The sequence below is a fragment of the Arachis hypogaea genome, chromosome 10, assembly GCF_003086295.3.
Source record: "Arachis hypogaea cultivar Tifrunner chromosome 10, arahy.Tifrunner.gnm2.J5K5, whole genome shotgun sequence".
Taxonomy (NCBI): domain Eukaryota; kingdom Viridiplantae; phylum Streptophyta; class Magnoliopsida; order Fabales; family Fabaceae; genus Arachis; species Arachis hypogaea.
Window position 1 is genome coordinate 76,623,444 of NC_092045.1, and position 14,230 is coordinate 76,637,673.

Consider the following 14,230-nt stretch of genomic DNA (forward strand, 5'->3'; position numbering starts at 1 on the left):
ACAATCATTTTGAACCTTGCATGACAACTCCTACCGCTGACCATCTCCCTCTTACTCTTAATGCCACAAAGAGCTCTAAGTTGACCATCCGTCTCTAGTAGCCCATATTCAGGTGGGAAAGTAAATGTTAAGGATAAGAATTTTACCCATTTGAATGTTGTATTGGATGGTAATGGCTTTGGGAGGGGTGTTTCCAATGGTCTTGCAAGCTCCACTCCCTTGTGCTCTTCTTTGAATTCTTCCACCTCCTTGCAAGCTTCCTCAATTTCAACCTCTTCCTCTTGGCAGCTTTCTTCTAATTCAATCCCTTCTTCTTTGCTCACCAAGGGCCTGGGAGGTTGTGCTTCTTCTTTTTGAATCTCCATCTCTTGATCAACCTCTTCCAAGTCTTCAACCATGATATGCCTTGGAAGTGGTACACCCTCCTCAACATCAATTTCAAGCATCTTGAAAGGAGGTTCTATGACTTGACCTTCCCATGGAGGTTCCGCATCTCCTAAGTTCTCAACCACTTCCTCTTTAACTACTGTGGCTTCGTCCAGTTGTTTTAGTATAAAAGCGTACTCCTCCTTGATGATTTCCTTTCTATGACAACTCCCGTCAACTACTCCTTCATCCTCAAGGGTCTCTCCTACCTCCACATTTTGGGCCTCCTCTTTCTCCTTTGGAAATAAGGCCGTGTGTAACCGATCCATCGCGATTGCATCCCTAAGACGATCCCTTCCCTCTTGTTCCATGTCCATAGTATAATTGGGATCATTTTTCTCTTGGATTGGTGGATGTGGTGCTCTTCCATGGAGGGTGGTGATGGGATGGAGAGATCATTATGTGGTTGAAAAGGAAGTGCACTAGAGCTTGAGGGTTGAGTATTCGAGGTAGAGGATTGGTCTCAAATTCAACATAAATACGGTGCCGTGAACACTTCTAATGGCGATAGACTTTAGTAGGAGCTATAATTCTTGGTTTGCCACCTAGATGGAGATAGGAAATAGGGGTCGTGGTGGTGGTTTGACGCATCCGTCTCACGATAGTCATGGTTCTAGCACTTCAATGCGAAGGAGGAGGTTGAAGACTCATGACGGATCATGTTTATGTGGGTTGAAGACTATGATTAAAAAATTTGGGACAGCAGAGAACCCGAATAGATTGTTCTATGCATGTCCAAGGTACCAGGTGAGTGATGTTGAAAAAAGTTAACTGTTTTCCATCTTGTTCCATTGTTGTTGGGTGTTTTTTTATTTTTTTGTTTACTCATTTTTGAAATTGTAAAAGGGCAGCCACTGTAATTATTTTAAGTGGGTTGATGATCATTACTATGAAGAAGTGGATGTATGTGTGGTGCATAAAATTGTGATCACACTTTTCACAACTCCGCACAACTAACCAGCAAGTCCACTGGGTCATCCAAGTAATACCTTACGTGAATAAGGGTCGATCCCACGGAGATTCACGACTTGAAGCAAGCTATGGTCATCTTGTAAATCTCAGTCTGGCAGATTCAAATGGTTATGCAGATTTGATAATTAAAAGATAAATAAAACGGAAAATAACATATAGATACTTATGTAATTCATTGGTGGGAATTTCAGATAAGCGTTTGGAGATGGTTTGTTGCTTCTGAACCTCTCCTTTCCTATTGTCTTCATCCAATCATGCATCCTTCCTTCCATGGCAAGCTGTATGATCCTCTCAGTGAAAATGGTCTGGCTACAGTTTCTGTACGGCTAATCAACTGTCGAATTTCTAATCTCGGATGAAAAATACCAGGTACATCTACCGCAGGGCTAATCATCTGTCGGTTCTCACTTGTGTCGGAATAGGATCCCTTGATCCTTTTGCACACTGTCACTACACCTAACAGTCATGTATTTGAAGTTTGTCACAGTCATCCCTTCCCAGATTCTACTCGGAATACCACAGACAAGGTTTAGACTTTTCAGATCTCAGGAATGCTGTCTATTGGTTCTAGCCTATACCACAGAGGTTCTAATCTCAAATTTGGATGCTCTATTGTCAGGAGAGATGATGCAAATCACGGATCAGGAGACCCAAGAGAGTATACTCCGGTTGTCGTCCAATGACTACGTTGAACATCATGTAGACCGCTTGTGGTTGTCAGGCACGCGGATCTTGGCTAAGCGAGTAATGAAGATAGTGGGTGATTGTCATGGGTCACCCCTTCATTCTGACTTAACTGAATTAAGTACGAGAGTATATCTTAGAGAAGAAGTAGGCATGAATTGAAATAGAAACAATAATACTTGCATAAGTTCATGAAGAACAGCAGAGCTCCTCACCTTAATCTTTGAGGTGTAGAAACTCCACCGTTGGAAAATACATAAGAATAAAATGGTCAAGGCATGGCCGAATGGCCAGCCTCCAAAAAGGGTTTGAAGAAGTCCAAAAGGTTAAAGACCTCTAATACAATAGTAGAAAGTGCTATATATACTAAACTAGTAAACTAGGTTTTTACAGAAAATGAGTAGATAGTGCAGAAATCCATTTCCGGGACCCACTTGGTGTGTGTTTGGGCTAAGCTTTGAAGCTTTCACGTGCACAGGCCATCATTGGAGTTAAACGCCAGCTTGGATTCCAGTTTGGGCGTTTAACTCTAGTTTTGGTGCCAGTTCTGGCGTTTTACGCTAGAAAAGGGTCTCTGGTGGGCGTTTGGATGCCAATTTGGGCCATCAAATCTCGGGCAAAGTATGAACTATTATACTTTAATGGAAAGACCAAGATGTCTACTTTCCAACTCAGTTAAGATCACGCCAATTGGGCTTCTGTAGCTCCAGAAAATCCACTTCGAGTGTAGGAGGGTCAGAATCCAACACCATTTGCAGTCCTTTCTCAGCCTCTAAATCAGATTTTTGCTCAGGTCCCTCAATTTCAGCCAGAAAATACCTGAAATCACAGAAAAATACACAAACTCATAGTAAAGTCTAAAAATGTGATTTTTGCATAAAAACTAATAAAAATATACTAAAAAGTTACTAAAACATACTAAAAACTACCTAAAAATAATGCCAAAAAGCATATAAATTATCCTCTCATCACAACCCCAAACTTAAATTGATGCTTCTCCCCAAGCAACTGAAAACAAAATAGGATAAAAAGAAGAGAATATACAATAAATCTCAAAATATCAATGAAGCATAGTTCTAAGTAGATGAGCGGGGCTAGTAGCTTTTTGCTTCTGAACAGTTTTGGCATCTCACTTTATCCTTTGAAGTTCAAAATGATTGGCATCCATAGAAACTCAGAATTCAGATAGTGTTATTGATTCTCGTAGTTTAGTATGTTGATTCTTGAACATAGCTACTTATGAGTCTTGGGCGTGACCCTAAGCATCTTGTTTTCCAGTATTACCACCGAATACATAAATGCCACAGACACATAACTGGGTGAACCTTTTCAGATTGTGACTCAGCTTTGCTAGAGTGCCCAGTTAGAGGTGTCCAGAGTTCTTAAGCACACTCTTAGTTGCTCCATATTGGAACTTAAATCTCCTAAAGAGGTGTTGAGTTGCTCCCAATAGTTGTGTAGAGGAAAATGTATCCCTTGAGGCATCTCTGGAATTTCTTGATGAGGAACTTCCTCATGCTCTTGTTGAGGTCCATGAGTGGGCTCTCTTTTTTGCTCCATCCACTTTCTTGTGATGGACTTTTGAGATGAATCTCTCCATCTCTCATGACTCAGAGTTGGAAGTAACTACCTTCCCTTTCCTCTTTCTAGAGGTTTCTCCGGCCTTAGGTGCCATTAATGGTTATGGAAAAACAAAAAGCAAAGCTTTTTCCCACACCAAACTCAAAATGTTTGCTCGTCCTCGAGCAAAAGAAGAAAGAAAGGAGGAGAAGAAGAAGAATTAAAGGAGATGGATGTGTGTGAAGGGTTCGGCTAAGGGGGTAGGAAGTGTTGGTGATGTGTGAAAATGGAGTGTAGAGGGTTATTTATAAGGTAAGGGGGATAGGGAATCCGTGTGAGAATGGGTGGGTTTGGGAGGGAAATAGTGGATGGATGTGAGTGGTGAAGAGGTTATGGGGAAGAGGGTAGGATTTGATAGGTGAATGGTGTTTGGAGAAGAGTGTTATGGAAAGGTGTGAAGAAGGGAAAGAGTGGGTTGGGGTAGGTAGGGATCCTGTGGGGTCCACAGATCCTGAGGTGTCAAGGATTTCTCATTCCTGCACCTTTCTGGCATTTAAACGCACACTGTATGCCAATTCTGGTGTTTAACGCCAGGCTGATGCCCATTTCTGACGTTAAACGCCAGTCTGGCTGCCAATTCTGGCGTTTAACGCCCAGAATGCTGCCAGACTAGGCGCTAAATGCCCATTTTGCTACCCTTACTAGAGTTTAACGCCAGCCAGACACCCTTTCTGGCATTTAACGCCCAGAATGCTTCCAGACTGGGCGTTAAATGCCCATTCTGCTATCCTTATTGGTGTTTAAACGCTAGTAACCCTGTCCTCCAGGGTGTGCTATTTTTGATGCTATTTTTTATTTCGCTTTAATTCTACAGCTATTTTTGTGACTTCACATGATCATCAACCTAAAGAAAACATATAATAACAATGGAAAATAAAATGAAAAATTAATTAATATATATAAATAAAATTGGGTTGCCTCCCAATAAGCGCTTCTTTAATGTCAATAGCTTGATAGGAAGCTCTTACAGAGCTTCACAGATACTCAGAGCATGATGGTGGCCTCCCAACACCAAACTTAGAAGTTGAGTGTGGTGGCTTTGTCCGACTCTGTATTGAGAGAAGCTTTTCATGCTTCTTCTCCATGTTTAGATCCTTGAGTCTTAAACACAAGGTAGTCCTCATTCAATTGAAGGACTAACTCTCCTCTATCCGCATCAATCACAACCCTTGCTGTGGCTAGGAAGGGTCTTCCAAGGATGATGGATTCATCCTCATCCCTCCCAGTGTTTAGGATTATGAAGTCAGCAGGGACGTAAAGGCCTTCAACCTTCACTAAGACATCCTCTACAAGTCTATTAGACTGTTTCATTGATTTGTCTGCCATCTCTAGTGAGATTCTTGTAGCTTGTACCTCGAAGATCCTAGTTTCTCCATTACAGAGAGTGGCATGAGGTTGATACCTGAACCCAGGTCACATAGAGCCTTTTCAAAGCTCATGGTGCCTATGGTGCAAGGTATTAAGAACTTTTCGGGATCCGGTTTCTTTTGAGGCAATGTCTGCTGAATCCATGTATTCAGTTCATTGATAAGCAATGGAGGTTCATCCTCCCAAGTCTCATTAGCAAGTAACTTGGCATTCAGCTTCATGATTGCTCCTAGATACTGAGCAACTTGCTCTTCAACAGTGTCTTCGTCCTCTTAAGAGGAAGAATATTCATCAGAGCTCATGAATGACAATAGTAAGTTTAGTGAAATTTCTATGGTCTTTGTATGAGCCTCAGATTCCTCTAGTTCCTCAATAGGGAACTTATTATTGGTCAGTGGATGTCCCTTGAGGTCTTCCTCATTGGGAATCACTACCTTTTCACTCTCTCCAAGTTCGGCCATTTTGGTTATAGTTATGGCCTTGCACTGTCTTTTGGGATTCTTTTCTGTATTGCTTGGGAGAGTACTAGGAGGAGTTTCAATAACTCTTTTACTTAGCTGACCCACTTGTGCCTCTAAATTTCTGATGGAGGACCTTGTTTCATTCATAAAACTGAGAGTGGTCTTAGATAGATCAGAGACTATGTTTGCTAAGTCTGAGAAGCTCTACTTAGAATTCTCTATTTGTTGCTGAGAAGATGATGGAAAAGGTTTGCTATTGCCAAACTTATTTCTCCCACCATTATTGTTGTTAAAGCCTTATTGAGGCTTTTGTTGATCCTTCTATGAGAAATTTAAATGATTCCTCAATGAAGGATTATAGGTGTTTCCATAGGATTCTCCCATGTAATTCACCTCTTCCATTGCAGGGTTCTAAGGGTCATAGGCTTCTCCTTCAGAGGAGGCTTCTTTAGCACTGCCAGATGCAGCTTGCAATCCAATCAGATTCTGAGAAATCATATTGACTTGCTGAATCAATATTTTGTTCTGAGCCAATATGGCATTCAGAGTATCAATCTCAAGAACTCCCTTCTTCTGAGTCATCCCATTATTCATAGGATTTCTTTCAGAAGTGTACATGAACTGGTTATTTGCAACCATGTCAATGAGTTCCTGGGCTTCTGCAGGTGTTTTCAGATAAAGAGATCCACCATCAGAATGGTCCAATGACATCTTGGATAATTCAGACAGACCATCATAGAATATGCATATGATGCTCCATTCGGGAAGCATGTCAGAAAGACACCTTTTGGTTAAATGCTTGTATCTTTTCCAAGCTTCATAGAGGGATTCACCTTCCTTCTATTTGAAGGTTTGGACGTCTACTCTAAGCTTGCTTAGCTTTTGAGGTGGAAAGAATTTGGTCAAGAAAGTATTGACCAACTTGTCCCAAGTGTTCAGGCTTTCTCTAGGTTGTGAGTCCAACCATGTTCTAGCTCTGTCTCTCACATCAAAAGGGAAAAGCATAAGTCTGTAGACCTCAGGATCAACCTCATTGGTCTTAACAGTACCACAGATCTGCAAGAATTCAGCTAAGAACTGATGAGGATCTTCCGATGGAAGTCTATGAAACTTGAAATTCTGCTGCATTAGAAAAACTAATTGAGGCTTAAGCTTAAAGTTGTTTGCTCCAATGGCAGGAATTGAGATGCTTCTTCCATAGAAGTTAGAAGTTGGTACAGCATAGTCACCAAGCATCTTCCTTGCATCTTGGGCATTGTTGTTGGGTTCAACTGCCATGTCTGCTTCTTTTTCGAAATTCTCTGTAAGGTCCTCTTCGGAGTATTGTGCTTTAGCTTCTCTTAGCTTCTTCTTCAGAGTCCTTTCAGATTCAGGATCAGCTTTAATAAGAATGTTTTTATCCCTGTTTCTGCTCATATGAAAAAGAAGAGAACAAAAGGGAGTAATGGAATCCTCTATGTCATAGTATAGAGATTCCATGATGTGTCAGAAGAAAAGAAGAATAGAGGAATGAGGTAGAGAGAGAATAAGAAGAATTCAAACACAGAGGGAGGGAGAGAGTTCGAATTATAAGTAGAAGAAAAGTGTTCGCAAATTAATAGAAAGAGATGAGAGATAGAGTATTCGAAAATTAAAACTAAAACAATTAGTTAATTAAAAAGATTTTTGAAAAAGTGGTTAGTGATTTTTGAAAATTGGAAGTGGAAAAGTGGTTAGGTGGTTTTGAAAAAGATAAGAAATTGTAATTAGTTGAAGAAGATTTGAAAATAATTTTGAAAAGATAAGAAGTTAGAAAAAAGATTTTGAAATAAAAATAAAAATATATGATTGAAAAAGATTTTATTTTAAAAAAGATATGATTGAAAAGATTTGACTGAAAAGATTTGATTGAAAAAGATTTGATTTTTAAAATTGATGACTTGACTAATAAGAAATTAAAAGATATGATTCTAAAATTCAAAGGTTGAACCTTTCTTAACAAGAAAGTAACAAACTTGCAATTTTTTGAATCAAAACATTAATTGTTAGCAAGGATTTTTGAAAATGTGGAAAGATGAGATTTAAAATTATGATTTAAAACATGAAAAATTGAAAAAAAAATTTGAATTGGAAATGAAATTACCTCCCTTGTGTCATCCTGGCGTTAAACGCCCAGAATGATATCCATTCTGGCATTTAACGCCCAGCCAGATACCCTGGCTAGCGTTAAACGCCACAAATCCTTCCTTACTGGGCGTTTTTTCAAACGCCCAGAATGCTGCCCATTCTGGTTAACGCTCAGAATGGTACCTTGACTGGCGTTAAACGCCCAGAATGATAGCCATTCTGGCGTTTAACGCCTAAATTGCCTCTTTACGGACGTTTTAACGCCAGTGAGCTCTTTTTCTCTGTGATTCTCTTGCCTTATGTTCTGAACCTTCATTTCTCTGTATTATTTACTTGAGAATATATATTTTTTTATTTTTGAATTTTTAATGAAGAGAGAGAAAAATAACAAAATGAAATAAAACATAAAAATGCAAGATCAAAACAAGTAATGCATGCAAGGACACTTTGAATGTCAAGATGAATATCAAGAACACTTTAAAGATCATGGTGAACATCAAGGACATATTTTTGAAAATTTTTAAGAAAAGAAAGACATGTAAGACACCAAACTTAGAAATTTTGAATGTTCAAACACTATGATTTTGAAAATGCATATGAAAAACAACATAAAACACAAAACAGGAAAATCATAAGATCAGACAAAGAAAATCATAAAGAACCACTTGAAGATCACAGAAGAACACAATGCGTGAATTTTTTCGAAAACTAAGGAAAATTAAAAACATGCAATTGACACCAAACTTAAGATTTGACACCAGACTCAAACAAGAAACACAAAATATTTTTTTGGTTTTTATGATCTTTTTATAATTTTTTTGTATTTTTTCGAAAATAAAAACAAAAAGCTTAAACATAAAATAAAATTACCCAATCTAAGCAACAAGATGAACCGTCAGTTGTCCAAATTCGAACAATCCCCGGCAACAACGCCAAAAACTTGGTGCACGAATTTGTGATTACACTTTTCACAACTCCGCACAACTAACCAGCAAGTGCACTGGGTCGTCCAAGTAATACCTTACGTGAGTAAGGGTCGATCCTACAGAGATTGACGGCTTGAAGCAAGATATGGTCATCTTGTAAATCGCAGTCAGGCGGATTCAAATGGTTATGAGGATAAATAAAAGATAAATAAACGGAAAATAACATAGAGATACTTATGTAATTCATTGGTGGGAATATCAGATAAGTGTTTGGAGATGCTTTGTTGCTTCTGAACCTCTACTTTCCTATTGTCTTCATCCAATCATGCGTCCTCCCTTCCACGACAAGCTGTATGATCCTCTCAGTGAAAATGGTTCGGCTACGGTTTCTGTACAACTAATCAACTGTCAGAATTCTCGTCTCGGATGAAAAATACTAGGCACAGCTACCGCAGGGCTAATCATCTATTGGTTCTCACTTGTGTCAGAATAGGATCCCTTGATCCTTTTGCACACTGTCACTGCGCCCAACAGTCGTGAGTTTGAAGCTCGTCACAGTCATCCCTTCCTAGATCCTACTCGGAATACCACAGACAAGGTTTAAACTTTCCGGATCTCAGGAATGCTATCTATTGGTTCTAGCCTATACCACGAAGATTCTAATCTCAGATTCGGATGCTCTGTTGTCAGGAGAGTCGATGCGAATTGCGGATCAGAGACCCAAGAGAGTATACTCCAGCTGTCGTCCAATGACTACGTTGAACATCATGTAGACCACTTGTGGTTGTCAGGCACGTAGATCTTGGCTAAGCGAGTAATGAAGATAGTGGGTGATTGTCACGGGTCACCCCTTCATTCTGACTTAACTGAATTAAGTACGAGAGTATATCTTAGAGAAGAAGTAGGCATGAATTGAAAGAGAAACAATAATACTTACATTAGTTCATGAAGAACAACAGAGCTCCTCACCTTAATATATAAGGTGTAGAAACTCCACCATTGGAAAATACATAAGAACAAAATGGTCTAGGCATGGCCAAATGGCCAGCCTCCAAAAAGGGTTTGAAGAACTCCAAAAGGTTAAAGACCTCTAATACCATAGTAGAAAGTGCTATATATACTAAACTAGTAAACTAGGTTTTTATAGAAAATGAGTAGATAGTGCAGAAATCCACTTTCGGGGCCCACTTGGTATGTGTTTGGGATGAGCTTTGATGCTTTCACATGTATAGACCATCCTTGGAGTTAAACGCAAGCTTGGATGCCAGTTTAAGCGTTTAACTCTAGTTCTTGTGCCAGTTCTGGCGTTTTACGCCAGAAAAGGGTCTCTGGTGGGCGTTTGAATGCTAGTTTTGGGCATCAAATCTCGAGTAAACTATGGACTATTATATATTGCTGGAAAGCCCAAGATGTCTACTTTCCAACACAATTAAAAACGCGCCAATTTGGATTCTGTAGATCCGGAAAATATACTTCGAGTGTAGGAGGGTCAGAATCTAACAGCATCTGCAGTCCTTTCTCAGCCTCTGAATCAGATTTTTGCTCAGATCCCTCAATTTCAGCCAGAAAATACCTGAAATCACAGAAAAATACACAAACTCATAGTAAAGTCTAGAAATGTGATTTTTGCATAAAAACTAATAAAAATATACTTAAAAGTAACTAAAACATACTAAAAACCTAAAAACAATGCTAAAAAGCGTATAAATTATCCGCTTATCAATGTGGTACAAAGAAAGATGATGGAACTGATTTGGAGGTTGAAAGTGACTATGATGAATGGAGGGTGAAAGTGGCATAGAAATTGGGCATTTTGGAAGCTGAAGTTAGATATTTGAAACTGATAATGATTTTTATGTTTGGGGTAGTTGTAGTTAGTGTGATACTTTGTTGTTTGATATGTACTTCTAAGTAAACCCGGTTATGTTATGTGAACATGTAATGGTGTATTGAATTGCATGACTTAAATAGGAGTAGTTATTTGAAGTTGGAAATAATTCTCTATCCATTATTATAAATTTATCAAATGTTGCAAACAATTCTCTATCACTGTTGCTATAAATTATGTTAAGCCATAAACAAAATAAGTAATCAAACTAAGTAATCTTAGTAATAACTTGTCATTGAAGGCTAATTGTCACATTATCTTAAGAGATAAATACCACAACAAAGTTATAAAGTTTTAATGTCATCACAATACATTGTCTTTAGAGTTAAATACCATACAAAAAACAAAAATAGAATGTTGTCTGGTGTGCGTACGCAAACCCTACACCTTTTCATACGGCAGTACCAACAAGTGCACTAGGTTGTCCAAGTAATACCTGAGCGAGTCAGGGTCGATCCCACGAGGATTGTAGTTTGAAGAAAGCTATGGTTATCTTGCAGGTCTTAGTCAGGCGGAATCAGAAGGTTGTTGGATAAATTTTGAATGATTATATGTCATATATAGAGTTGTAAGAGTAATGTGTGAAAGGGGTTAAACCAATTGGATTAAATGATAGGAATAGAGTTGAGAGTTGGAATTACTTTGTCTTTCTAAATTAACTCTGGTATTACTACTCTCCTTGCTTGTGAGTGATTTCTTCAATGGCAGACTGTATGTGATTGACACTGCTTTGAGCAGCTGTCAATACTCCTCCAGATCTGAACCCCTGGTTTAGTGTGGATCCATCTCTACTTGAGGGTGAAGCGCGTACAATCCATTCTCCTTTATGATCCAACTCAAAACGCCACCGACAAGGTCGGATCTTCTGGATCAGAGAATGCTACATCTTTGGGTTCTAGCATCTACCACAGAGACCCTAATATCCTTGGAAATTGGCTGAACTGATGTCTCAATAAGTCCCCAACAAAGTCGTGGATTAGCTGTCTAAGAGATGTATATTCAAGCTGTTGGTTGTTCTTGTCCGGTGAAAGACGCATTCTGACCTAAGTAGACACGGGTGTTTGTCAGGCACGTTTGTCTTAATGTGGTGAATAGAGCTAATTGGTTAGATCATCCTATTCACCATGATGAAGTACGAATATACATCTTAGAATTAATCAAACACGGATCGAAGAGAAACAGTAGTACTTTTATTAATTCATAGGACTCAGCAGGGCTCCTCCCCTCAACCTAGGAGGTTTAGAAACTCATACTGAAGTAAAAATACAATGGGAAATGAAAATAGGCTGAATAGTGTGCATTCCTCTCTAATGATTATGTAAAATACACTTTAAATACTAAACAGATAACTAATAAGGGTAAAACAGTCTATTTAGTGCTAAAATCCACTTCTGGAGCCCACTTGGTGAGTGTTTGGGCTGAGCTTTGATGAGATCCACGTGCTATGAGACTCCTTGGGTGTGGGACACCAGCTGGAAGGTCCTTTTTGGGCGTTTGTACATTGGTCTCTGCTCTTTGGGCGCTAGACGCCTGGAAGGGGGCAGGTAGCAGGCGTTGGATGCCAGTTTTGGGCGTTTAAATCCGAAGCAAAGTATAAACTATTATATATTACTAAAAATCTCTGGAAGTCAGCTTTCCATATCCGTTGAGAGCGCTTCATTTGAACTTCTGTAGCCCCAGAAAAGCTCTTTGGTGCACAAAATTGCAATCACACTTTTGCAATCCGTACAACTAACCAGCAAGTGCACTGGGTCGTCCAAGTAATACCTTACATGATCAAGGGTCGAATCCCACGGAGATTGTTGGTTTAAAGCAAGCTATGGTTATCTTATTATTCTTAGTCAGGATGCCAACAACAATGTTTTTCAAGTTCAATTGTAAAAAGTGAAAGGGCATAAAAAAAATAATTGTTACTCAATAATGGAGAATATGTTGGAGTTTTGGAGATGCTTTGTCTTCTGAATTTCTGTAACATAATGCTTCCTCACTTTCATAAATGCAAGGCTCCTTCCATGGCAAGCTGTATGTAGGGTGTCACCATTGTCAATGGCTACTTCCCATCCTCTAAGTGAAAATGGTCCAAATGCTCTGTCACAGCACGGCTAATCATCTGTCGGTTCTCGATCATATTCTTTTGTGTTTGTCATCACGCCCAACAATCGCGAGTTTGAAGCTCGTCACAGTCATTCAATCCCTGAATCCTACTCGGAATACCACAGACAAGGTTTAGACTTTCCGGATCCTCATGAATGCCGCCAACAATTCTAGCTTATACCACGAAAATTCTGATTAAGGAATCTAAGAGATACTCGTTCAATCTAATGTAGAACGGAGGTGGTTGTCAGGCACACGTTCGTGGATTGAGGAAGGTGATGAGTGTCACGGATCATCACCTTCTTCATAGTGAAGTGCGAATGAACATATTAGATAGGAACAAGCATGTTTGAATGGAAAACAGAATAATTGCATTAATTCATCGAGACGCTGCAGAGCTCCTCACCCCCAACAATGGAGTTTAGAGACTCATGCCGTCAAAGAGTATATAATTCAGATCTAAAAATGTCATGAGAGTAACCTAGGTTTACAGAAAATGAGTAAACTAAGATGGATAGTGCAAAAATCCACTTCTGGGGCCCACTTGGTGTGTGCTGGGACTGAGACGTAAGCTTCTCAGGTGCCTGGGCTGTTTCTGGAGTTGAACACCAGGTTGTAACCTATTTCTGGCGTTGAACTCCAACTTGCAACCTGTTTCTGGCGCTGAACGCCAGACTACAACATGGAACTGGCGTTGAATGCCAGTTTACGTCATCTATCTTCGTGCAAAGCATGGACTATTATATATTGATGAAAAGTCCTGGATGTCTACTTTCCAAACCAATTGAGGGCACGCCAATTGGACTCCTATAGCTCCAAAAAGTTCATTCCGAGTGCAGGGAGGTCAGAATCCAACAGCATCAGCAGTCCTTTTTTAGCCTAAATCAGATTTTTGCTCAGCTCCCTCAATTTCAGCCAGAAAAATATCTGAAATCACAGAAAAACACACAAACTCATATTAAAGTCCAGAAATATAATTTTTGCCTAAAAACTAATAAAAATCTACTAAAAATCAACTAAAACATACTAAAATCTACAGGAAATTACCCCTAAAAAGCGTATAAAATATCCGCTCATCACAACACCAAACTTAAACTGTTGCGTGCCCTCAAGCAACTAGATAAATAAAGTAGGATAAAAATAAATTAAAAAGCAATAATATCTCAGAGTTTCAAGTGAAGCTCAGATTCTAATTAGATGAGCGGGACTAGTAGCTTTTTGCTTCTGAACAGTTTTGGCATCTCCCTTTATCCTTTGAAATCCAGAATGATTGGCATCCCTAGGAACTTAGAATTCACATAGTATTATTGATTCTCCTAGTTTAGTATGTTGATTCTTGAACACAGTTACTTGATGAGTCTTGGCCGTGGCCCTAAGCACTTTGTTTTCCAGTATTACCACCGGATACATAAATGCCACAGACACATAACTAGGTGAACCTTTTCAGATTGTGACTTAGCTTTGCTAAAGTCCCCAATTAGAGGTGTCCAGAGTTCTTAAGCACACTCTTTTACTTTGGATCACGACTTTAACCACTCAGTCTCAAGCTTTTCACTTGGACCTGCATGCCACAAGGACATGGTTAGGGACAGCTTGATTTAGCCGCTTAGGCCTGGATTTATTTCCTTCGGCCCTCCTATCCATTAATTCTCAAAGTCTTGAATCCCTTTCACCCTTGCCTTTTG